At 41.2% G+C, this 27,329-nt stretch overlaps 1 long non-coding RNA gene across 1 annotated transcript in view; it reads right to left on the bottom strand.

Moving 5' to 3' along the window:
• Positions 1-27,329, bottom strand: part of LOC149127630 (uncharacterized) — a 127,348-nt gene that overhangs the window by 96,879 nt on the left and 3,140 nt on the right. The gene's annotated exons all lie outside the window — the stretch shown is intronic.

Genomic DNA, 27,329 nt, shown 5'->3' with positions numbered 1-27,329 from the left:
CCCAAGCCAAGAGCTAGGAGCTTCATTCAGGTCTCCCAAGTGGTTGCAGGGGTGCAAGGACTTGAGCCATCCTCTGCTGTTTTCCCAGGTGCATTAGCAGGAAGCTGGATTGGAAGTGGAGCAGCCAGGATGGGAACATATGGGATGCTGGCATTGTAGGTGGCAGCTTAACCTAGCCCATTACACTACAACACTGGCCCCACAATAATATGCTAATTGCTGCATGTAACATCCAGTGATGAATATTCAAATTAGTGGACAGAAATTTTAGAAAATTTAAATATTTGTATAACTTGAAAATATCTCCTCTAGTACCTTTCTCTGAAGGGAGGAGAGAACTTCCACTTTGACTATGACCTTGTCTAAATAAAGATCAGAGTCGGTGAACTCAAAAGGCTTCCATAGCCTTGGCAACTCATGACAAGAGGCTAGATAGATTACTGATACCATAAACAAGAGTGTCAATTTGTTAAGTCAACAACAGGAGTCACTGTGCACTTACTCCTCATGTAGGATCTCTGCCCTTAATGTGCTGTACATTGTGATTTAATGCTATAACTAGTACTCAAACAGTATTTTTCACTCTGTGTTTCTATGGGGGTGCAAACTGTTGAAATCTTTACTTGATGTATGCTAAACTGATCTTCTGTATATAAAGAGAATTGAAAATGAATCTTGATGTGAATGGAAGGGGAGGGTTGCAGGTGGGAGGGAAATTATGGGGGGGGGCCATTGTAATCCATAATCTGTACTTTGAAAATTTATATTCATTAAATAAAAGTTTAGAAAAATCTCTTCCAGAATATTAGTGTGCGGAATGTTATATATGCCCACACATTCTTTGAGATTTCTCCCTCCTGGAGGTAAGATTTAGTTCATCTTCTCTTTTTTTTTTTTTTAATTTTTTTTTTGATAGGCAGAGTGGACAGTGAGAGAGACAGAGACAGAGAGAAAGGTCTTCCTTTTGCTGTTGGTTCACCCTCCAATGGCCGCCGCGGCCAGTGCGCTGCGGCTGGAGCACCGCGCTGATCCGAAGGCAGGAGCCAGGTACTTCTCCTGGTCTCCCATGGGATGCAGGGCCCAAGCACTTGGGCCATCCTCCACTGCACTCCCTGGCCACAGCAGAGAGCTGGCCTGGAAGAGGGGCAACCGGGACAGAATCCGGCGCCCCGACCGGGACTAGAACCCGGTGTGCCGGCGCCACAAGGTGGAGGATTAGCCTAGTGAGCCGCGGCACCAGCCTCATCTTCTCTTGAGTGTGGACTGGACTTAGTACTCAGTTCTAATGAATAGAGTTTACAACAGTAACAAAAGTAGCTTTATGCAGAAGAAACCTAGCGGTTATCATCTTATGTAAGTGACCAAATAAATGTCACCAGTAATAAGACATTGACATCATGTGCCCCAGCAATGAGAGGCCATATAGCCTCTGTGGGCATTAATTCTAAAACTCCATAACCTTAGTCTAGTCATGATAAAACATAAAATAAATGCAACACAGGAATATGCCACAAAATGCCTGGTCAGTACTCTTCAAAACTGTAACAGTCATGAAAGAAAAACACCAAGAACCTGTTGCAGGTTGAAGGACAATAGGAAAACCATGTTGAAATGAAATGTAGCATACTACATTAATTCTTGAAACAGAATAAAGACATTAATGTAAAAACAGGAAAAATTCAAATAAAGCCAAAAGTTTAGTTGTAGTATTGTCAGCAGTGCTAACATCTTAGGTTTGATCATACCATAGTTGGGTAAGCTGTAAGCATTAAGGAAAGTTGTATGAAGAATCTATGGAAATTCTCTTTGCTATCATTACAACTCCTCTCTCGGTCAAAAACTTCAAAATAATTCAAAATAATTTAAATATACAGCCAAGTAAACTGGACTTTTAAAAGCCACTTCCTATGTCCTTAATGGATCAGTCTTCTTCGTGTTGTTAGTCAGAAACACGCCAGAATACATCCAAGGTGTCTTCAGGAATTTGGATGTGCCATTTTGGTTTTGATCCAATAGTTCTACATTAAGAATATAATCTGTTCATCCAGGAAGATTATTTAACCCCATGGCAGACTATTCTGGGAATTCCTACCAATGACACTCTCTTTTTGTATTGTAGGAAGCTACTTTGTCATATGCTATGACAAGAACACATCTTCTGAAATACCATTGGCAATGTCCATGACCCCTGCACCTGCCCAAGGCCTCTCTACAGCCACCCAGGCCCTTAGTCCTGCTGCTCTTTCTCTGCATCTCATTGCTCTTTCCTCCCTGTCTCTCATCAGTGTTTCTTCACAGATATTTTTCATGAAATCTGTAGTGTTCTTACTCTACCTCACTGTTCAATCTCCCACACTCGATATAGGCTTTAGAACCTACAGAAGTTCAAATGTGGGTGTATAGGTGAGATGGAAACACCATTTCTCCTCATGTATCTGATTACAAAAAGCCTGTCTGAGTTGATAAAGTCACTCATTAACCCTGCAAGTATCTATGTACTGCCTCCTTGGTATCAGGTGCTGGGTTAGGATACAATGATGAACAAAAAAATGAGGAGAGAAGTAGAAGACTTCCCCTTGAATCCTTGGACGCCTGAGTGTACAGAAGTGGGAAAAATCCAAATCTCAAAAAAAATCTCCAGAACCAAAGCAGAGGTGTCAGATACTCAGGGCCTACTGGACAAGCAGGTGGAAACAATCAGAGAAGCAGTTGTTTATGACAGGGTGTTTAAGGGAAACGTTCGAGGCTCAAGAGTGGAGACTTGAAGGTTAGATGGTCTTTTAGGGGAGGAAGGGGGAGGCATTTGGCCTTGAAGTTAAGCGCCTCCTTGGGACACCCATGTCCCTTATGGGAGTGCCTAGGTTCAAGTTCCAGCTCCACTTCTGATTCCAGTTCCCCAGTGATGAAGCCTCTGGGAAGCAGTAGGTGATGGTTCAAGTGGTTTGGTTCCTGCCACCCTTGTGGAAGAACCAGATTTGGTTCCAGCTTCCAAAATGTAGCCCACTTTCAGCCTGACCCAACTGCAGCTGTAACATCTGGATAGTAAACCAGCAGATGCAAGATCTAACTATCTTTCAAGTAAATAAAAGAAAGAAAGAGAAAATGACAGTGTTAGAGGAAGGGTGGGAGGGAAGGAGGAAGGAAGGGCATTAACAATGAAAATAAAGATGAAATGATAAAACTCCTAACAACTTTTTTGAAGGTGTTAACCAAGCCAGAAAAATCTTTAGAACCTTTTTGCCTTCTTTCAAAGGAGGCTTGACTAGTCTTTAATAAAAGAAAAAACAAATCTTATAAAGCTGTTTAGAGACATCTCACTCACCAATCTTCTCATTTTTAGAATTCTTCACTGTCATTTTAAAGTTATATATTCATGATAGTTAAATTACTCTGAATTGATATTTCCATTTTATCATTATGGAGCCTATCCTTACATTTAAAATCAGAAGCAACTTACCCTGCTGAAAATGGTTCTTTTTATTTCTTTTAGAAATTAAAACATTCCACAGAGATTGAAAAACATGCTCCTGAATGAACACTGGGTCATAGAAGAAATCAAAAGAGAAATCAAAAACTTTCTGGAAGTAAATGAGGATAACAGCACAGCATATCAAAATTTATGGGATGCAGCAAAAGCAGTGTTAAGAGGAAAGTTTATATCAATAGGTGCCTACATCAAGAAATTGGAAAGGCACCAAATAAATGAGCTTTCAGTGCATCTCAAGGATCTAGAAAAACTGCAGCAAACCAGACCCAAATCTAGTAGGAGAAGAGAAATAATTAAAATCAGAGAAGAAATCAACAGGATTGAATCCAAAAAAATTACAAAAAATCAGCCAAATGAGGAGCTGGTTTTTTGAAAAAATAAACAAAATTGACACCCCACTTCCCAACTAACTAAAAAAGGAAGAGAAAAGCCCCAAATCAATAAAATCAGAGATGAAAAAGGAAATGTAACAACAAACACCACAGAAATAAAAAGAATCATCAGAAATTACTACAAGGACTTGTATGCCAGCAAACAGGGAAACCTATCAGAAATGGATAGATTCCTGGACACATGCAACCTGCCTAAATTGAACCAGGAAGACATAGAAAATATAAACAGACCCATAACTGAGACAGAAATTTAAACAGTAATGAAGGCCCTCCCAACAAAGAAAAGCCCAGGACCAGATGATTCACTGCTGAATTCTACCAGACATTTAAAGAAGAACTAACTCCAATTCTTCTCAAACTATGCAGAACAATCAAAAAAGAGGGAATCCTCCCAAATTCTTTCTATGAAGCCAGCATCACCTTAATCCCTAAGCCGGAAAAAGATGCAGCATTGAAAGAAAATTACAGACCAATATCCCTGATGAACATAGATGCAAAAATCCTCAATAAAATTCTGGCCAATATAATGCAACTACACATCAGAAAGATCATCCACCCAGACCAAGTGGGATTTATCCCTGGTATGCAGGGATGCTTCAATGTTGGCAAATCAATCAATGTGATACACCACATTAACAGACTGCAGAAGAAAAACCATAGGATTTCTCAATAGATGCCGAGAAAGCATTTGATAAAATACAATACCCTTTCATGATGATACTCTAAGCAAACTGGGTACAGAAGGAACATTCCTCAATACAACCAAAGCAACTTATGAAAAATCCACGGCCAGCATCCTATTGAATGGGGAAAAGTTGGAAGCATTTCCACTGAGATCTGGTACCAGACAGGGATGCCCACTCTCACCACTGCTATTCAATATACTTCTGGAAGTTTTAGCCAGAGCTATTAGGCAAGAAAAAGAAATTAAAGGGATACAAATTGAGAAGAAAGAACTCAAACTATCCCTCTTTGCAGATGATATGATTCTTTATTTAGGGGATTCAAAGAACTCTACTAACAGACTACTGGAACTCATAGAACAGTTTGGCAAAGTAGCAGGATATAAAATCAATGCACAAAAATCAACAGCCTTTGCATACACAAGCAATACCACAGCTGAGAAAGAACTGCTAAGATCAATACCATTCACAATAGGCACAAAAACAATCAAATACCTTGGAATAAACTTAGCCAAGGACGTTAAAGATCTCTATGATGAGAATTACAAAATCTTAAAGAAATAGAAGAGGATACCAAAAAATGGAAAAATCGTCCATGCTCATGGATTGGAAGAATCAACATCATCAAAAGTCCAGTCTCCCAAAAGCAATTTAAGATTCAATGCGATACCAATCAAAATACCAAAGACATTCTCCTCAGATCTGGAAAAAATGATGCTGAAATTCATATGGAGACACAGGAAACCTCGAATAGTAAAGCAATCTTGTACAACAAAAACAAAGCCGGAGGCATCACAATACCAGATTTCAGGACATACTACAGGGCAGTAGTAATCAAAACAGCATGGCACTGGTACAGAAACAGATGGATAGACCAATGGAACAGAATAGAAACACCAGAAATCAATCCAAACATCTACAGCCAACTCATATTTGATCAAGGATCCAAAACCAATTCCTGGAGCAAGGACGGTCTATTCAATAAATGGTGCTGAGAAAACTGGATTTCCACATGCAGAAGCATGAAGCAAGACCCCTACCTTTCACCTTACACAAAAATAAACTCAATATGGATTAAAGGCCTAAATCTATGACCCGACACCATCAAATTATTAGAGAACATTGAAGAAACTCTGCAAGATATAGGTACTGGCAAAGACTTCTTGGAAAAGACCCCGTAAGTACAGGCTGTCAAAGCCAAAATTAACTATTGGGATTGCATCAAATTGAGAAGTTTCTGTACTGCAAAAGAAACAGTCAGGAAAGTGAAGAGGCAGCCAGCAGAATGGAAAAAAATATTTACAAACTATGCGACAGATAAAGGGTTAATAACCAGAATCTACAAAGAGATCAAGAAACTCCACAAAAACAAAACCAACAACCCACTCAAGAGCTGGGCCAAGGACTTAAATAGACATTTTTCAAAAGAGGAAATCCAAATGGCCAACAGACACATGAAAAAATGTTCAAGGTCATTAGCAATCAGGGAAATGCAAATCAAAACCACAATGAGGTTTCACCTCACCCTGGTAAGAATGGCTCACATACAGAAATCTACCAACAACAGATGCTGGCGAGGATGTGGGGAAAAAGGGACACTAACCCACTGTTGGTGGGAATGCAAACTGGTAAAGCCACTATGGAAGTCAGTCTGGAGATTCCTCAGAAACCTGAATATAACCCTACCATACAACCCAGCTATCCCACTCCTTGGAATTTACCCAAAGGAAATTAAATTGGCAAACAAAAAAGCAGTCTGCACCTTAATGTTTATTGCAGCTCAATTCACAATAGCTAAGACCTGGAATCAACCCAAATGCCCATCAACAGCAGACTGGATAAAGAAATTATGGGATATGTACTCTTTAGAATACTATACCGCAAACAAAATCCAGTCATTTGCAACAAAATGGAGGAATCTGGAAAACATCATGCTGAGTGAATTAAGCCAGTCCCATATAGACAAATATCATATGTTCTCCCTGATCAGCGACAACTAACTGAGCCCAAAAAAGGAAACCTGTTGAGGTGAAATGGAAACTATGAGAAACAGTGAGTTGATCGGCCCTTGTCCTGACGTTTGATGTACAACTTAATACTTTATCCCTTTTAGTATTTTTTGTTCTACTTTAATACTATTGGTTGAACTCTGTAATTAACACACAATTATTCTTAGGTGTTTAAATTTTAACTGAAAAGTGATCTCTGTTAAATATAAGAGAGGGAATAAGAGAGGGAGGAGATGTACAATTTGGGACATGCTCAAGCTTACTTGCCCCAAATGGTAGAGTTAGAAATGTGCCAGGGGATTCCAATTCAATCCCATCAAGGTGGCATGTACCAATGCCATCTCACTAGTCCAAGTGATCAATTTCAGTTCACAATTGATAACACTGATAGGTCTAAGAGTCAAAGGGATCACACAAACAAGGCTAGTGTCTGCTAATACTGATAGAATAAAAAAGAATAAAAATAGAATAAAAAAGGGAGAGAACGATCCATCATGGGAAGTGGGATACACAGCAGACTCACAGAATGGCAGATGTCCTAAACAGCACTCTGGCCTCAGAATCAGCCCTTAAGTCATTCAAATCTGGCTGAAGAGCCCATGAGAGTATTTTAGGCATGGAAAGCCAAGACACTCTGGCAAAAAAAATAAATAAATAAAAACACACCTAAATGAAAGATCTCCGCGAGTGAGATCCCAGTGGAAAGAACGAGCCATCAAAGAAGGAGGTACCTTTCTCTGAAGGGAGGAGAGAACTTCCACTTTGACTACGACCTTGTCTAAATAAGATCAATGTCTGCGAACTCAAAAGGCTTCCATAGCCTTGGCAACTCATGGCTAGAGCCTAGAGAGATTACTGACGCCATAAACAAGAGTGTCAATTTGTTAAGTCAACGACAGGAGTCACTGCGCACTTATTCCTCATGTCGGATCTCTGTCCTTAATGTGTTATTCAATGTGAATTAATGCTATAACTAGAACTCAAACAGTATTTTACACTTTATGTTCTGTGTGGGTGCAAACTATTGAAATCTTTACTTAATATATACTAAACTGATCTTCTGTATATAAAGATAATTGAAAATGAATCTTGATGTGAATGGAATGGGAGAGGGTGCGGGAGAGGGGAGGGTTGCGGGTGGGAGGGAAGTTATGGGGGCGGGAAGCCATTCTAATCCATAAGCTGTACTTTGGATATTTATATTTACTAAATAAAAGTTTAAAAAAAAGAAATCCAAAATTTTTAGTCTAAGGTTCATTAGCCTACCTTGTGATAGAAATAGGAAACATCCTACAACCCTTATTTTCCTAACATTTTATTTAAAATGAAAGACAAATTTGCATGTATGTATGTATGTAACCATTTACATATAAAGAAATTTATTACCTCCCAAGTAATTTATTTTGCAAAGAAGTTTCTATGTGTTAAAAATCATTGTCTTATTTCTTACCTTAAGTAGTAAGAACATCATAAAAGGCTACCACCAAAAATGTCACAGCTGAGTCAACCCTACATTTAGTCATTAGCACCCACAAAAGAATCCACAGGGTCTAAGCAGTATAACACAGTGGGTTAGAACATGGGCTCCGGGGCCAGGTAACCTGGATCTGAATTCCAGCTCTGTGACTATCTATGTAATCTTGGCTGTCATTCAACCTCTGTGTGCATGGAGACAGTGAAGGTACATTGCACATAGGGTTCCTGTGAGGTGTCAGTGTGGAAATACATAAATTGAATAAAGTAAGCATACACACACATTTTAGTAGTCATTACTATTTTCAATGAGTTCTCTGAAGTCACAATGAAACTAAGTTAAATGGTGACTCGGTTGAACCAATGTGCAAATTAACTGAAGCTTCCAAAGAATACTTCTCTCAATACTATGTGAATGATTTACAAAGCATAGTATACATGAGTGCTTCCCAGGGCCCCAAGATGGAATACCAGCATATCCAAGAACATGGAGAGGATTAGGAACCAAATCTTCCATCATTTGTATCCCTAGACTTGCTGCTAAGAATTCTGAGGAAAACAAATGGAGTGAGTTTGGAAATGATGTATCCGGTGGTGCCTCCTGTGGCAGGAACAGTGGGTGCTATCAAGGAGCTGCCCCTCACATACAAGGACAGCTTGCCTCCAGACTCTGAAAAGGAACAACTCAGAATGATTGCACCTTGCAGCCTTAAAATATATGTTTGAAATCACCATGGCTGCCTACCCAGCTGGGGATTTGATTCTACTGATTCACAACTATCCCAGATTAAGAAGAATTTTGAAGCAGTTTCACCTTCAACCTCATCTGTACCTAAAAGGGTAGATTTTGTGAGTAGCACCCAAAGGGTACCACAGGAACTGGTCCAGCAGCCCTGACCTCCCTCATTCAGACCTCTTTCTCTTCCCTCCTCTTTTCTCCCCCAAAATGGATCTCACCTTTCACCTGTTTTTTCTTTATTTTGCCTTTTTTTTTGTATAGGAGATTGATCTTCATTTCTCTCTTTCTGTGCACAGCCTTAGTGATGCTTGGCATAATCTTCATGTAAGCCCTCTCTACCTATCTGTCCTTGCTCTATCTCTGGCAGGGATATGGACACTAGCTACACATTAGAACCGCTAGGCTTTGTTTTTGAAAAATTTCAATGTGTAGGCCCAACCCCAGGTCGATTAAGTGATAACTTTTAGTGTTGAAATTTAGACAGTTTTAAAGTGTTTGTTGAAATCTTTACTTAGTATAGAGTTGATCTTCTGTATATAAAGATAATTAAAAATGAATCTTAATGAAGAATGGGATGGGAGAAGGAACAGGAGATGGGATGGTTTGCAGGTGGTAGGGTGGTTATGGGGGGGAAGAACCGCTATAACCCAAAAGTTGTACTTTTGAATTTTATATTTATTAATTGAAGTTTTCTATTAAAAAATAAAGTTTTCCAGGTAATTTTGATGTGCATCCAGGGTTGACAAAACTACCAAAATAGAACAAGGTTCTGAAACTTGAGTTCCTCACATCTCCTCTCTCCCCAACTGCAGACCTTTTAAACAAATCCAGATCCCTCGAGTTTCCTGAGCAGCAGTTGGAAATGCATTTTGTCTCCACCCTCTAAAGACATAACTTGAGTAACTTGGAAATCACTTTCATATTTAACAACTCAAATAATTTTCAATCAAAAAATTACTATCTAAGAGTTTATCCTACAGAGATGATTAAATGAAATTTTCCCACAGAAACGATACTATATATATACAAAAGCATGTACAAGAGGATCTTCACTATCGGATTATTCATTAATGAGAAGATTTGTATGTATAAAATACAATATTGACTTTTTAAAATTAGATAGATGAGGCCGGCGCTGCAGCTCACTAGGCTAATCCTCCACCTTGTGGCGCCGTCACACTGGGTTCTAGTCCCGGTCGGGGCACCGGATTCTGTCCCGGTTGCCCCTCTTCCAGGCCAGCTCTCTGCTGTGGCCAGGGAGTGCAGTGGAGGATGGCCCAGGTGCTTGGGCCCTGCACCCCATGGGAGACCAGGAGAAGCACCTGGCTCCTGCCATTGGATCAGCGTGGTGCGCCGGCCGCAGCGCGCCGGCCGCGCCGGCCATTGGAGGGTGAACCAACGGCAAAGGAAGACCTTTCTCTCTGTCTCTCTCTCTCACTGTCCACTCTGCCTGCCAAAAAAAAATTAGATAGATAATGTATCCACAGATGAAAAATTTCCAAAATGTTAAGTGCAAAAAAAAAGGAAATATTGGGGCTGGCACTGTGGCACAGCAGGTTGATGCTCTGGCCTGAAGTGCCAGCATCCCATATGGGCTCAATCCAGCTCTCTGCTATGGCCTGGGAAAGCAGTACAACATGGCCCAAGTCCTTGGGCCCCCGCACCCGCCTGGGAGACCCGGAAGAAGCTCCTGGCTCCTGGCTCCAGATCAGTGCAGCTCCAGCTGTTGTGGCCATCTGGGGAGTGAACCATCAGATGGAAGACCTCTCTCTCTCTCTTTCTTTGCCTCTCTTCTCTTGGTGTAACTCTTTCAAATAAAAATAAATAAATCTTTTTTTAAAAAAAAAAAAGAAACATTTTATGATTCCATTTGTTTTTATAGAATGTACCTATTTTTGTTTGTATATATTTGTGCATATAAGGCTTCTGGAAGGGCACACAAATAATGATTAACAAAGGACTTGAAAATAGTGGTTTTGGGCATCTGAGCTTAAATGAAATGTTTGCACTGTTTTGTATTTTTCTGCAATACTTTAACTATGTACAACATGCATATACTAACTTCACAATTTTTAAATATTCACATCAGTTTATTAGGATGAGAAATAGGTAAGCAGAAGAGATCTGTGGGAGGAGACAGTGTATCTTTGTTGATTCTCACTTTGTTTTTATTTTAAAAATGAGAACCTCTTTGGCCGGCGCCACGGCTCAATAGGCTAATCCTCTGCCTGCAGCGCTGGCACACCGGGTTCTAGTCCTGGTCGGGGCGCCGGATTCTGTCCCGGTTGCCCCTCTTCCAGGCCAGCTCTCTGCTGTGGCCCAGGAGTGCAGTGGAGGATGGCCCAAGTACTTGGGCCCTGCACCCACATGGGAGACCAGGAGAAGCACCTGGCTCCTGGCTTTGGATCAGTGCAGTGCACCAGCCACAGCGGCCATTGCGGGGGTGAACCAACGGCAAAAGGAAGACCTTTCTCTCTGTCTCTCTCACTATCCATTCTGCCTGTCAAAAAAAAAAAAAAATGAGAACCTCCAAAAGCACAAATTAAATATGTCACTCTCCTATCACTACCTCTTATTTTTATGTTGTATTTACTCAAGGGCTGCCACAGAAAAAGCACAAGCTTTCAACTCACTGGCACTTTCAAACTATGTCCATCTTTTACTCTCTTCCTTGCTTCCTTTACTTTCATGTTGTTTGGCATACTGGTCAATCACTATACTGCCCTCTTGAAAATGCTCAATATTTACAAATAAAATGAGGTACTCCTGAGATTTTTCTCTGAAATTCTTCAGAAGATGACCAAGGAGTAGAGAAAGGGGAGATGAGTCATATGTTGATGATTCTTTTTCAAAAAGATTTCAGGGAGCAGTTGTGGTGGTGCAGCTGATTAGGTCACTGCCTGGGACACCCTCATCTCATATCAGGTCCCTGTCCCACATCAGAGTGCTGATTCTAGTCTCAGCTCCTCCATCTTTGATCGAGCTCCTTGCTATTGCATATAAGAAACAGCAGATGATTGTGCAAGTACGTGGGTCCCTGCCATCTATGTGGGAGCCCCAGATGATGTTCTGGACTCCTAGATTAGGACTGGACCGGCCGGCTCCACAGCTCAACAGGCTAATCCTCTGCCTTGGGGCGCTGGCAACCTGGGTTCTAGTCCCGGTCGGGGCGCCAGATTCTGTCCCGGTTGCCCCTCTTCCAGGCCAGCTCTCTGCTGTGGCCAGGGAGTGTAGTGGAGGATGGCCCAGGTGCTTGGGCCCTGCACCCCATGGGAGACCAGGAGAAGCACCTGGCTCCCGGCTTCGGATCAGTGCAGTGCGCCGGCCACAGCGGCCATTGGAGGGTGAACCAATGGTAAAGGAAGACCTTTCTCTCTGTCTCTCTCTCTCACTGTCCACTCTGCCTGTGAAAAATAAAAAAAAAAAGGACTGGACCATCCCTGCATGTTGCAGACACCTAGAGAGTGAACCAGCAAGTGGAAGATACCTCTTCTATTCCCCACTCAGTCTTTCAAATGAATAAAAATAAATGTCTAAAAACAATGCTTCAGGTACACAGGAATTCCTGAATCTATTTTAACACACAACTGACATGTAACCTAATAAAATGTTTATATAAATGAATCACACAATACTCTAATTTCCTGGCCACTCTTCTTCAACCCCATAATGTGGAATCAGATCATATCTACACGAATCTATTGAACACTCTGCATCTTCCTCTTAGCAGTTGAGTGTTACTTGCAAGTATTTCTGTAACCGGATAAACTTATGTTCTACAAATAAAACTCTTCAGCCTCAGCTGAATAACATCACGGAGCATATCTATCCTATCTGTCCTGGAGCAGTCACTCATCACCTATCTAAAATGACAATTCTACACCTTTTCCTCAATCTTCCAACCTCCAACCTTCCTTTTCCCTGTCTCATTTTCAACCGAAGTTCTCTTAAATCTTTGACAGAGCCACTAAAAGACATTCCTTCATCTTCCTATTAGTAAATTTAATAAATGACCAATTTTTCTATATATCCTCAATATTCCAATATAAAGAGTGCTATTCTATAAGAAAAATAAATATATATGTTTGAATTATTTTTCTTCTTCTTTAAAGTTCCATGTTTATGTATATTTTAGTATATCTATCTTCATAGTTGAGTCTGTCCCCAAATATCTGGTGATCCTAAAATGACAGCAGTTAAAAAGGTGGTTATAAAACTCAAAAATTTCTAAATATATTTTAGAATATAAAAATTACATTAATACCTCTATACCATGTGTTCTCCCTGATCTGTGATAACTAATAAAGTACCTAAAAATGTAATCTAAAGAAGTGAAATTAACATTTCAAGATTCAATGACTTTGAACAGCCCTTGTCTTGACTGTTGAGGAACAGGGTTTTATTTTTCACACAATTTCTGGAACTCTTTACAAAGTATAGAGTTAATCGTATGTATATAAAGTTAATTGAAAATAGATCTTAGCAAAAAATAAGAATGAAAATAGGAGAGGGAGGAGGAAGAGTGGTAGGAGTGTGGGTGGAGGCAAGTACATTGGGAAGTATCACTATATTCCTAAAGTTGTATAAATGAAAAAAAGTTTTACATCCAAAAAAATAACTGTTCTCTCCATTTCCTGAACAAATCTAGGGAGTCTCTGAACACAGACATCTCCGAAGGAATCATCATTGGGTCAAAAACTTGGGTCACCAGTGTTGACCCCTGCACTGTCTCTAAAAGCTCCCAACAGTGATGTGACTCTTTGTTGAAGCCGTTTCATGCATGGCCTTCCAGGAAGGAACATAACTATTCCAGGCATGAGTGTGAGACAGACACCTTTATGTGACCCTCCTGAGGACTTTGTTGGCATTTTAAAAAGCAGAATATTTGGTAATTAAAGCAATGCCATGCTTCCTTGTACCTTAACAAAATGGATTTTCAGTAAGATACTGGAGGCTGAAAAACCTGATAGGCCTACTCATCATGCTGAGGGGCTGAAGACATTAACCGAGCAACTATCAAAACAGCCACGGGCAGCTGGAAATAGAACTTCAAAGCCAAAGCCACCAGGACATCACTTCTGAGAAACATTTATGGAAATGATAAGATTCCTCCCCAAACAGCTCCTAACCAACTTAGTAGCAAGTTATTTGGGGAGCACATATCACAAGCCACAATCAGTAGTCACTATTTTCTGATAACGTTGAGAGGTTTTCTCTTGTGAAATAGCTTGATTTCCAGACAGTTGTCTATTACAAGCATCATAACTGAAAATTCTCAAGTATGGCTTCTTTTGGAGATGTTTGCCAATAAATACAAAAACACAAGTTTTCCTCACAAGTTACAGAAGTAAAATTAGAGTTTACTTTTTCAAAAAATATTTACTTATTTTAAAGAGAAAGCAACAGCGAAAAGGGGAGTGACACAGAGGTCTTCGATCCACCAGTTCACTCCCCAGAGGACCACAGCAGGTAGGACTGGGCCAGGTTGAAACTAGGAGCCAGAAACTCCATCCTAGTTTCACACATGGGTGGCTGGGGACCAAGCACTTGGCCATATTCCACTGCCTGCCCAGGACTTTTAGCAGTAAGTTGGATAGAAAGCAGAGAAGTTGGGACTTGAACAAGCATTCAGATGTGGGATGCCAGTGTCACAAGCAGAAGCTTAACACACTGCACCACAACATAGCCTCTAAGACTCCTTTTTTATTATTACTATTATCAAAATAATATTGGCTTATTGCAAAAATAAATAAATAAAATGCTAAAAAAGTTGTACTGAAAAAAGCAATAGTGCCCTGCTTCTTCAGAAGTAGCATTTCTATCAGGTTTTGGCTTTAGTTTTATTTTTTTTTTTGTAGGATTATTCTCATAGTTCCAAATACAGACACATAAACACAAAAAATTTTGTCCATCTGGAAACTACTCACTGGTTTATGACTGTAAAACATGAGGATTTAAATGCTACTTACATTGCTCAAAAAACTACTCACTCTTCTCGTAATTACTGTGTTTAGCTCTTATTCTCCTTTCAGTTAATGGATGATAAGTTTTTAATTTCTTGTTCACCTATTTATAGCCAAATCTGCTAAATCCATATTGTATTAAAAAAAACTGTTTTAGCCTCTGTGTCCTTCCTTCTAGAGCTTTTCCCATATTCTACCCTACAACCTCTGAAGGTAACATGCATATGCTTTCCTGTAAAGTCCAGTCTTCCATGAGTTATCTATATACTGATCCTACAGGTGAAAAATCAGCAACCAGCATTTCTAACATTGTGATTAAAAACATTAGACTCAGAACCAAAAACTTTTTCATGAAGGACAATGACACAATTCATAGACCTAACCAAGACCAAAGGAGACAGTTTACAGCTAAAATGTCAAATGTTACAGTTTTCAGCACTCAAGTCCTTCAGATACTTGGTGAAGTTTATTCCTAAGTATTTTACTTTTTTGATGCCACTGCAACTGGGAATGTTTTTTTAAGTTTTCTTTGGATAATTCCTTGTTGGAATAAAGAAACACTACTGATTTTTGTATGTCAGTTTTGTAGCCTACATTTTTCCTGAATTTGCTTATTAGTTCTAACAGACTTTTTGTTCAGTACCGGACTGTGTCATTGACACACAGGATAACCTTACCTCCACCTTTCTGATTTGGATGATGTTATCTTTCTCTTGCTTAATTTCTCTGGCTAGGACTTGCAGGACTGTGTTGAACAGAAGCGGAGAGTGGGCATTCTTTGTTCTTCATTTTTAAAGAAAGACTTGAGCTTTAAAGCACTGAGTAGGATGTTAGCTAGAGGCTTATCATATACGGATTTTATTGTACCAAGATAAATTCCTTCAATATTTAATTTGTTGAGAGATACTTTTTGTGCATCTATTAAGATGATTATATGATTTTTATTTTTGATTCTGTTAATTGGCATTTTATATTTGTTAATTTATATAAGTCGAACTATCCTTATATGCCAGTTTTAAATTCCACTTATTTATGGTGCTTTTAATGTGCTATTGGATTTGACCTATACTATTTCATTGAAGACTTCTGCATATGTGTTCATTGGGACATTGATCTGTAGTTTTCTTGTAGTGTCTTTGACCTTGATATGAGGGTAACACTGGCTTCATAAAACCAGTCTGGAAGTGTTCCCTCATCTTCTGAGTTTTGGAAGTGTTTAAGAGGAATTGGTATTAGTTCTTCATGTATTTCATTGAATTCACCTGTAAAGCAAACTGGTGTTAGACTTTTCTTTGCTAGAAGGTTTTTTTTTATATATTTTATTTATTTATTTGAAAGTCAGAGTTACACAGAGAGGAGAGGCAAAGAGAGAGAGAGAGAGAGGTCTTTCATCCGATGGTTCACTCCCCAGTTGGCTACAACGGCTGGAGCTGCGCCAATCCGAAGCCAGGAGCTTCTTCCAGGTCTCCCAGGTGGATGCAGAGGCCCAAGGACTTGGGCCATCTTGTACTGCTTTCCCAGGCCAAAGCAGAGAGCTGGATCGGAAGTGGAGCAGCCAGGTCTCAAACTGGTGCCAATATGGGACGCCAGCGCTCAGGCCAGGGCTTTAACCCACTGCACCACAGTGCCAGCCCCTGCCAGAAGGTTTTTGATAGCAGACTTGCTATTGGTCAACTCAAGCTTTAATATCTTCTCAATTCAGTCTTGTTGAATTATATTTCCAGGAGTTTGTCCATACTTCATCTTGGGTGTCAAATTTGTTGGCATGTAATTTTATTTATTAGCCTCTTATGAGCCTTTTTATTTCTGAAACTAACATACAAAAAAAACTGACATACAAAAAAGAATACATCATAGTGTCTCTTCTTCCATTTATGACTTTATTGAGTCTTCTCACTTTTTTTATAATTAACTAAGGACTTCTTGATTTTGCTTAGTCTTTCAAAATGTTAACTCTTAGTTTCATTGATTTCTGCTACTGGTTTTTCTATTTTCTATATCTCTTATTTCTGTTCTAAAATCTTTTTAAAAAAAATTTATTTGGAAGTCAGAGTTACACAGAGAGAGAAGGAGAGGCAGAGAGGCAGAGAGGCAGATAGAGAGAGAGGTCTTCCATCTAAGTTCACCCCACAACCAGCCACAATGGCCGGAGCTGTGCCAATCAGAAGCCAGGAACCGGGAGCCTCCTCCGGGTCTCCCACATAGGTGCAGAGGCCCAAGTACTTGGGCTATCCTTCACTGCTTTCCCAGGCCACAGCAAAGAGCTGGATTGGAAGTGGAGCAGCTGGGACTCAAACCAGCACCCATATGGGATGCCAGCACTGCAGGCGGAGGTTTTACCTGCTACACCACAGTGCCAGCCCCTCTGTTCTAAGTTTTATTATCTCTTTTCTTCTGATAACTTTGAGTTTCCTTTGTTTCCTAGTTCCTTGGATAAAGTAGGTCATTTATTTGATTTTTTTAATATTTATTTACTTATTTGAAAGGTGGACTTACAGAGAGGCAGAGAGAGAGAGAGAAAGAGATCTTCCATCCAGTGATTCACTCCCCAAATGGCTACAATGAGTGGAGCTGGGCCAATCCAGAGCCAGGAGCCAGGAGCTTCTTCCAGGTCTCCCACAGAGTGGCTTGAGCACTTGGGCCATCTTCTACTGCTTTATCAGGCCACAGCAGATAGCTGGATCAGAAGTGGAGCAGCTGGGGTCTCAAACCAGTGCCCATATCTGATGCCAGCACTGCAGGTGGCGGCTTTTCCTGCTATACCACAGCATGGGCCCCTAAGTGATATTTTTTATGTAGGTGTTTTTGCTGTAAACTTTACTCTTACTACTGCTTTTGCTGTATCCCATAAGTTTTGATACGCTGTATTTAAATTTTCATTTGTCTCAAGATATTTTCTAATAGCTCATTTTATTTCTTCTTTGTTGGCAAAAATTCATTTTAAAAGACACAAATACATGGAAAGACACTCTGTGTTCATCAGTTGGAAGAATTAGTATTGTAAAAGTGTCCATAGTACTCAAAGTGATCTATTAATTCAATAAAATTTCTATTAAAATTCAAACACACTTTTCCATGAACAGAAGTAAATCTTTAAATTTATGTGAAGCCACAAGAGACCCCCTAATAGCAAAGCAACTGAACAAGAACAAAAGAGGGAGCTTTATACTTCCTGATGTCAACAAATAGTACATAGCTACAAACCAAACACACCAAAGAATGGAACAAAATAGACAGCCCAGAAATAGGTCCACACATGCACAGTCAACTGAGCTTTGACAAGGATGCCAAGAATAGACAGTAGTTCAAGGACAGTTTCTCCAGTCAATGGCGGTGGAAAACTAGCCATCCATATGCAAAAGAATTAAACTAGACCCTTATCTAACAGCATACACAAAAAGCAACTCAAAATTAACTAAAGACCTAAATGTGAAACCTGAAACTATAATGCTGTTTGGGGAAAACAAGGAAAAAGCTCCTTGATGTAGGCCTTGACAATGATTTCTTAGATATGACACCAAAAAGCACTGGCAAAAATAGACAGACTATATCAAACTAAATATTTGTGTATAACAAAGGATGCGGGCCGGCGCCGTGGCTCAATAGGCTAATCCTCCACCTTGCGGCGCCGGCACACCGGGTTCTAGTCCCGGTCGGGGCGCCGGATTCTGTCCCGGTTGCCCCTCTTCCAGGCCAGCTCTCTGCTATGGCCAGGGAGTGCAGTGGAGGATGGCCCAAGTGCTTGGGCCCTGCACCCCATGGGAGACCAGGAAAAGCACCTGGCTCCTGGCTCCTGCCAGGATCAGCGCGGTGCGCCGGCTGCAGCGGCGGCCATTGGAGGGTGAACCAACGGCAAAGGAAGACCTTTCTCTCTCTGTCTCTCTCTCTCTCACTGTCCACTCTGCCTGTCAAAAAAAAAAAAAAAAAAAAAAAAACAAAGGATGCAATCAGAAAAGTGAAAAGGCAAACTACCAAGTGGGAGAAAGATATTTACCAACCATCTCATAAAGAACTAATACCCACAATGCAGAAGAAACTCCTACAACTCAATAGCAAAAACAAAAACCCAATTTTTTAAGATTTTATTTAATTTTTTGAGAGGTAGAATAAGAGATAGGGAGAGGTAGAGACAGAGAAAAGGGTCTTCTATCTACTGGTTCACTCCCCAAATGGCCACAATGGCCAGAGCTGGGCCGATCTGAAGCCAGGAGCTTCTCCCGGGTCTTCCATGTGAGTGCAGGGGGCCAAGCACCTGGGCCATCTTGCACTGCCTTCACAGGCCACAGAAGAGAGGTAGATCGGAAGAGCAGAAGCTGGGACATGAACTTGCATCCATATGGGATACAGGTACTGCAGGCGTAGGCTTACCCTACTACGTACGCCACAGTGTGGGTCCCAAGAACCCAGTTTTTAAAACAGGCAAAACACTTGAATAAATATTTATCCAAAGTAAACACGCAAATTCCAAACAGGTATAAGAAAAGGTGCTTAGCATCACTAATCATCAGGAAAACTCAAATCAAAATCACAATGAGATATCACCCAATAGGATGGATGTTATTTTAAAAAAAAGAAGAGGGGGACCAGCACTGTGGTGCATGGGGTTAAAGCCCTGGCCTGAAGCACTGGCATCCCATATGAATGCCAATTCTAGTCTTGGCTGCTCCTCTTCCCATCCAGCTCGCTGCTATGGCCTGGGAAAGCAGTGGAAGATGGCCCAAGTCCTTAGGGCCCTGCACCCACGTGGGAGGCCTGGAAGAAGCTCCTGGCTCCTGACTTCAGATCAGCTCAGCTCCAGCCATTGCAGCCATCTAGAGAGTGAACCAGTGGGTAAAAGATCTCTCTCTGTCTCTGCCTCCCTCTGTAACTCTGTCTTTCAAATAAATAAAATAAATCTTAAAAAAATAAAGCAAAATAAAACTACTATTGGTAGGATACTGAGAAAAAGAGTCCATATAACTCCTGATGGGAATGTAAATTGATGCTGCCCCCAGGACATAGAATGGAAGTTTCTCAAAAAATTAAAAATAGAGCTACCAAAAATATGATCCATCCATCCCAATTCTTGATATATATACCCAAAGAAAATGAAGTCATTGTCTCTAAGAGATATTTCCCATATTCTTTGCAACTTGATCCACAATAGCCACAAAATGGAAACATTCAAAGTATCCACTAATAGATGAGTGAACAAAGAAAATGTGATTGTATATGTGTGTGTATGCATACAGCAGAATATTCAGTCTTAAAAAGAATTCATATCACTTGCAACATGAATACATTTTGAAAACATTATGCTCAGTGATATAAACCAAACACCAAAATTCAAATATTACAAGATCTCACTTATATGTGGAATATTTTTTAAAGATAGACCCATAGTAACAGACAATAGGCTTGTGGTTTCAGAGGATGAGAAAGTAGTGGAAAATACATTTTAGTCAAAGGGTATGAACTTTTAGTTGTAAGATGAATAAGTACTGAAGACATACTATTCAGTACAGTGAGTATAATTAGTAATACTGTATAACATACTTGAAATTTGCTGAAAGAGTAGCTCTAAACTATTTTCACTTAATAAATGATAAGTACGTGAGGTAACAGATTTTTTTCATAGCTTGACTGTAGTATTTGTTCTTCAGTTGTATACATGTCAAGAGAGTTCATTATACATCCTAAGTATATTCAATTTTTGTCAATAATGCCTCAATAAATCATGATGTTAATTTAAAAGAAAGCATACAGTGGGATGCTATTAAACTTGGAAAAAAGAGGGAAATGCTACCATTTGCAACAACATGGATGAACCTGGGAGACATCATGCTAGCTGAAATAATCTACACACAAAAGAGCAAACATTACATAATCCAATTTATATTAGGAATTTAAAACAATCAAACATAGAAGCAGAGTAGAATAGTGATTACCAGGGGCTGGGGAGGTAGAGAGGATGAGAAGGAATTAGGGAGGGAGGGATCCAAAGATACAAAGTTTCAATTATGCAAGATGAAAAAGTCTCAGATACCATCATGCACATAGTTACTGCTGCTACTATATTATATACCTAAAAATTTGTTAAAGGGGTGTATTTTCTGTTTAATGCTATAATCACAAACAAGAGGGAAGGAAGAAAATCTTTGATCTGATGGTATGTTTATGGTATTGTTTATGAAGATGGTTTTACTGATAAAATACTTTATCTTCAAATTCATCAAGACACAGAAATTAAAAATGTACAGTATTTTTATGTCAGTCATGCCTCAATTTAACAAAAAATGTACTTTATTTTTTTATACTCCAGCATTTACTCAGTAGCATCCAAGAGTTTCTTTGGGTTCAATTTTACTCAATTGCCTCCCTTTCTGTTGTTTAGACGAACCCCCTTCCAGAGGTAAACTGTGTTTTACCCCTTCCTCAAAGTAACCCATCTTTAAATGACGCTGCTACTACCAACTGGATACAATTCATCCTCCAACCAACCCCCCAAAAAAATATTCTCAAAGCTCATCCTAACAACTGGAGGCTAACCCTGACTGGCATTTGTACTCACTGGAAATCTCTCATCAGACATACAGGTTACATCCTTCAGCCGTATCCTTGGTCTCATGTCTTATTCTTGGATTATTTTCTTCCTTTTTTACTGGAACTCATACTCATAACTACCTCAGAAAAGTTGTCCAAGACTCTCCCAGTCCTTGAATGTTCCCAAGTGTTTTCTTGCTCACTGTTGATTGGTAGTTTGGTTGAGAATTTCATTTAGATCTAAAATATGTTCCCATAAAAACTGAGAAGAACTCTCATTATCTTCTGGCATTCATTTTTCTAATTGGAATTCTGAAAGCAATCTGTGGGTTTCCTTTGTAGAATTTTTGTATTTCTTTTTTCTAGAAGTATTTAGGCTCTTTATCTCTGATTATTCACTAGTTTTGTATGATGGCACATCATAGAAATCAGTCTACAGTGACCCAACAAAGGCAATGCTTTTAATGGGACATGAAGACTACAGCTGAAGAAAACACCCTCCAAGGAGCCTTTAAGAGCCAAGAATCCTTCTAGCCTTCATACCACCTGTATTATGTTGTTGTTCACTCTTTTGTTCACTGTCACAGGGTGACTTCTTACTTGGAGATAGAACATCTAATTCTAAGGATGGATAACAAGGAAACTCCATGCAAGGAAATCTGTCGAATAAATTACTGTCAATTTTTAACTGTGCAAACTCCTAACCAAAATCAAGGTTCTTATAACAAGGAAGGAGAGTGAGCACCTGTTGGTCACCTCAGAAGCAAACCTCACTGGATGGAAACTGTATGAGACCAATTCAGGCATGTGGATGAAAAGACCATGTTCTTTATCTGCACTGGATTTTTTTTCTGTCTTTAAAAAGTAATTTCTTCATCTCTATGTTCTCTAATATCACTACTGGAAATGTGTTTCAGACAGGCTTTGGGCCTCCAGGGTTAAAAAACTATATCTTTCATCTTTTAACTTTTCCATCATTGAATTTTGCTCTGCATTCTGGGAAATTATCTTCACTTTATCTTATTTTTGCTATAACCTATTGACTGAATGCAATTATAAATCAGACCCCAACTACCAACTTCTTGTTTCTTAGCATTTTAAATAAAAATATTTTATTTTATATATACAATATATTCCCTGCCTTCTGTGAGCAAACAGTTTGGAATTTTTAAGTGTTCTTCGATCTTTCTTCAGGAGTCATTCATCTGAGTGTTTATCTTGGTCTTTCTGTTGCAGGCTGTGGATTTCATTCCTATTTATGATAATAGTTGATTACTAATTCATGAAGGAAAATGAAGGGCTGTTTTGCCAAGTAGGGATTATTCCCCAGTAGGACATCTTCTGAAATGAAAAGGTTGATTGAGAGCTTTGTTTTCTAACTGGGCCAAACTGAGGGGCTGGCTGGTCTTTTAGGTACATGGGTGTGGAATCTGACATAAGCCTGGAAATCCAAAATGCCATAGTAAGAGGATTTAATCTACATGCAGATATCTGCTCGAGAAGCTCAGATTTTTCCTTGGGAAGGTGCTCAATTTCTCCAGAAAAAGAGTTGTCAATACGGACACTGCCAACAGGTCTGTGTCCGGCACTGGGGAAGGGGTTGGACAGGATCAACGGTGTTGCCAACAGGTCTGTGTCCGGCAATGGGGAAGGGGTTGGACAGGATCACTGGTGTTGCCAACATCTGTGTCAGGCAATGGGGAAGGGGTTGGACAGGATCGACGATGTTCCCAACAGGTCTGTGTCAGGCAATGGGGAAGGAGTTGGAAAGGATCACTGGTGTTGCCAACAGGTCTGTGTCTGGTACTGGGGAAGGGGCTGGACAGGATCACTGGTGTTGCCAACAGGTCTGTGTCTGGTACTGGGGAAGGGGCTGGACAGGATCAACGGCGTTGCCACAGGTCTGTGTCCGGCAGTGGGGAAGGGGTTGGACAGGATCGACGGTGTTCCCAACAGGTCTGTGTCCGGCAATGGGGAAGGGGTTGAACAGGATCACTGGTGTCGCCAACATCTGTGTCCGGCAATGGGGAAGGAGTTGGACAGGATCACTGGTGTTGCTGCAGGGCAGACAGTTTCAGTGATGCCTCTGGTTTTACACTGAGCCTTACCCTGATGGTCGGCTGCTCAGAACACGAGGTCCTGCCTTCTAGCACAATGGTCAGTAAGCACATTCCCAAAGACTGCCGTGTGCACACTCTGAGCATCCTCTAGTGCCCTTTATCACAATATGCCTTCACTCACTGTCCACAGCCGAGAAACGGGACGACAACATCTTAGTGTGCTGCTGGCCATCCCTACTCCTCTCTCTCCATGTCTATGGGAATCCCCGACCCAGTGGAATCTCAGAAGAATGGAGAGCCAAATACACTTCCAGCAAATATAAAGTCAGAAACCTCATACATGTCACATTTTTATTAGGCTCATACGGGAACTTCAAGTTATATCTCAGAAGTTTAATCTTTGGTGCCCAAAACGGTTTATCATGAACAATCTTTACATTGCACAAATCTTAATATGGGGTCATAAACCCTCCCAAACTTAAAGAAATTATAACATTAAATTTAACATTAATTTTATCTTCTTTTTATTTTAACAGGTATTTTCATCTGTTAAGAAAGCTGCTAATTCCATTATGTGGCCTTTCAGGGGGTTTATCAATCCCTCATACTGATTAAATAGTAGCAGCTCCCAATTTCCTCTCCTTACTGGCAAAAATCGGTTTCACTGAAAACTTCCAGAGACCCTTAAGTGTATGAAAAATCTATTGTTCAGCTGGAAATGAGGGGTTTTCAACAATACACTAAGTGGTCAGGATAAAGAAAAGCATCTATAGGATACCTCTTAGCATGCAATCTACACAATGAGATGTAAGTCCCTCACCACGATCAAGAATTTTTTTTCCTGAGAGCCTAAGAACAAACACAGAAATGCTAAGAGCAGAATTCAGGCCACCTTAGCCAATGCTAGCTTGCCTGCCAAGTGAGAAGATGAGGCACCAGAGTCCCTGGGAACACTTACACCTGCATCACCATGGAGATCCTGCACAGACTCTCAAGTAATAGGATTCTAATGAGGAAGGCTGCTGCACAGCAAGCACGGCTGATACCAAGGACGGAGCTGTTAGCACCAGGGAGGCAAGAAAGAGGAGGGGCAGTCGAAGGGAGAAGAAAAGGTGACATACGGAACACAGCTGTCACCGTGAGAGGAAAACGGGTTCCAAGCAGCGACTCAGCCTCAACATCTGCCCTAATCACCGTTACTCCCTAGTAGCCAGGCTGAAAACAGGATGCACAGTTTTGAGTGGCATGAGTATGACAACAAACAGGCGAGTTTCCCCAGAATTATGTTCTCAGGCAGCAGGTGGATTGGGGACATCTTATATGGAAATTCTATTAATTACTATTCAAATGTGCATTGCTTTATAAAACACTCAATTTGCAAACTGAAAATGTAATCCCTACTTTGTGTGTGAGCTCATCTAGGATTTCAACATATCCTCCTGGTACGTGCACCTGCACGTAGACCAATCTAAAGCCTGGACTAGAATTTGGAATGAGCTCATCTCCAGACAAAGGCTGGGAGCAGTGAGAATTGAGAGGCCCAGGGGTGGTGAGAATAGATGAGAGGTACTCTCACTGCTGCAATCAGAACTACAAATGAATTGCAGTGGGACTGAGTTTGAAAGAGAACAGCAGAATACTTAAAATGCCCAAGGTAGGTCTATGTTGTGCTTCTCTTCCCGAGAACCTCTTCCATTCTAAGCAGCTACCAAATGCACGTCCATCACATATCACACAGTCTCCAGGCCCTCTCTACCCCTCCACAGTTCCTTCTCCCTTATATATTTTTGGACCCAGATTTTTGCTACACTGACGACTCTGTTCTAACTATCCTTTACCTTGCAAATGAAAGCTGTTTCAGTTCTAAGAACTATTGTGGGTTGGCCTTGTAGCTGAGATTCAAACAACCCCCACTGAACTGCCTGTCACATGTGGTTTCCTGAGAACCTGTAGGCCTCAGGAATGCAAATCAGACAATGATCCAAGTACCAACAACACTTAACAGAGAAAACTGCCATTTTCTCTGCACTCCAGATCCCTGGTGGCTGCAAATAAATCAGCAGCTCATTCAAACCAGAACCCAGGCAGAGACTGAAGGTTCAAGTGGAGGTGGATTTGGTGAATAAGAAGGACACAGCTCCAGAAACTGGAGTGCATGAGTCCACATCACCGTCAACACGGGAGGGTGATGATGGGTTCAGAGTTTATCAACCCCAACTGCTTTGGTTCAATCAAAAGGAGAGTTAGAAACAGAGGAAAATGCCATGCCATGTCAGGGCAGCGTTCCTATGAGCCATCTCCTAAAGGTCCCTGATGAACTCAAAACCCTCCCTGCTTCTCGATACGTATGGAGGCGGAGGAGGACGACACACATCTACTGGATCCCCTAATTCTTCTCTTCTCAGCTTCCCAAGGCTCCAGCTCAGATTGTCTGCTCATCCCCACTCAAATGAAGCAATCAGCCGCGCTCCTTCAGGGCTCATGCCCACCTTTGAGAAATGTGGTGAGTCATGTTTGTCAAAATAAAACAATGCTCCTGATCCCGATAGACTTGAAGTCCTAACTGAGGAACAAAACATTGAGAACAAAGAGAAACCACTAGTTAGTGATATTTAAACAGTTTTAAATATCATAAATATTAATCAACACCCTCTCTTCCCTGGATTCTTCACATTGAATATTCATCATCCCACCCAAGCTCCAGGCACCTGATAAAGGATACATTTGCAAGCCACAGTTTGGCATCAACACCTACAAAGTAAGAGCAGCAGCCACCTCTCCTGAGGACCACAATAGTAGAGAAACATCTCTCCCCTTCAGAAACCATGACTACCAGTGTGAGGCTGATGCGGTTAAACCTAGGCACAGGTGTGGAGAAGCAGCCCCAGAGGGCAATAAAGAACACGGCCTTAAGCAGGCAGCAAAGCAGGAAAGAAAGCACTCGGCTCCCTGGGTTTCGTGGATTTACGCACTGAGAAAGGCCACCTGGCAGCTCCTGGGCGAGACTGCTTTACAAGGGCCTGGTCTTATTCAGGGTAACAGCTGTTACCCTCATCCACAGAAGGGCACTGGTCTTCCTCCATGCCACCAACCTTGGAAACAGCTGGCACCACCTCTCTGTCACTAATCCAAGCCGCAGAGCCCTTTCCAGATTCATAACCTCAGATGCCACTTTTTTATTTGAAAGACAGAGAGACAGGCAGACTGTCGGTTCACTCCCCAAATGGCTGCAACAGCCAGGGCTGAGCCAGGCCAGAGCCAGGAGTCCAGATCTCTACCACGATTTCCCATGCCATGGCCAGGCTACCTCCCACCCCTCAGATGCCACTTTTTTTTTTTTTTTGACAGGCGGAGTGGACAGTGAGAGGGAGAGGGAGAGAGAAAGGTCTTCCTTTTTGCCGTTGGTTCACCCTCCAATGGCTGCCGTGGCTGGCGCGCTGTGGCCGGCGCACCGCGCTGATCTGAAGGCAGGAGCCAGGTACTTATCCTGGTCTCCCATGGGGTGCAGGGCCCAAGCACTTGGGCCATCCTCCACTGCACTGCTGGGCCACAGCAGAGAGCTGGCCTGGAAGAGGGGCAACCGGGACAGAATCCGGCGCCCCGACCGGGACTAGAACCCGGTGTGCCGGCGCCGCTAGGCGGAGGATTAGCCTGTTGAGCCGCAGCGCTGACTTCAGATGCCACTTCTTGAAGTAAAGTCATGGCCAGGTGCACAAAGCACAGCACAGAGGGAAGTCTCATCCATCCCGCACTTGTTCCTTCTGTCCTTTCGTCCGTCCACCCCTCCGTCCCCTCTGCCTTTTTCTCTCCCCCATACTTGTCTTTCTCCCCCTCCCCTTCTTTCTTTCCTTCAATAGATTTATCGATAGCCTAATGAGACCAAGCACATCTCCTTAATGTAGAAGATAAGGAACATTGCAACATACAGTTTAAGAACCTGTTTCCCGGGTAGACACTGAGACAGACTCCAGCCTCTGTCAGGTCTCTCTGCCCATCCACCA

This window comes from Oryctolagus cuniculus, chromosome 3 (assembly GCF_051225735.1).
Source record: "Oryctolagus cuniculus isolate XC-2025 breed Fujian yellow rabbit chromosome 3, ASM5122573v1, whole genome shotgun sequence".
In the NCBI taxonomy this organism is placed as follows: Eukaryota; Metazoa; Chordata; class Mammalia; order Lagomorpha; family Leporidae; genus Oryctolagus; species Oryctolagus cuniculus.
Note: the sequence above shows the minus strand (reverse complement) of the source record. Positions and strands in the feature narration are given on the sequence as shown.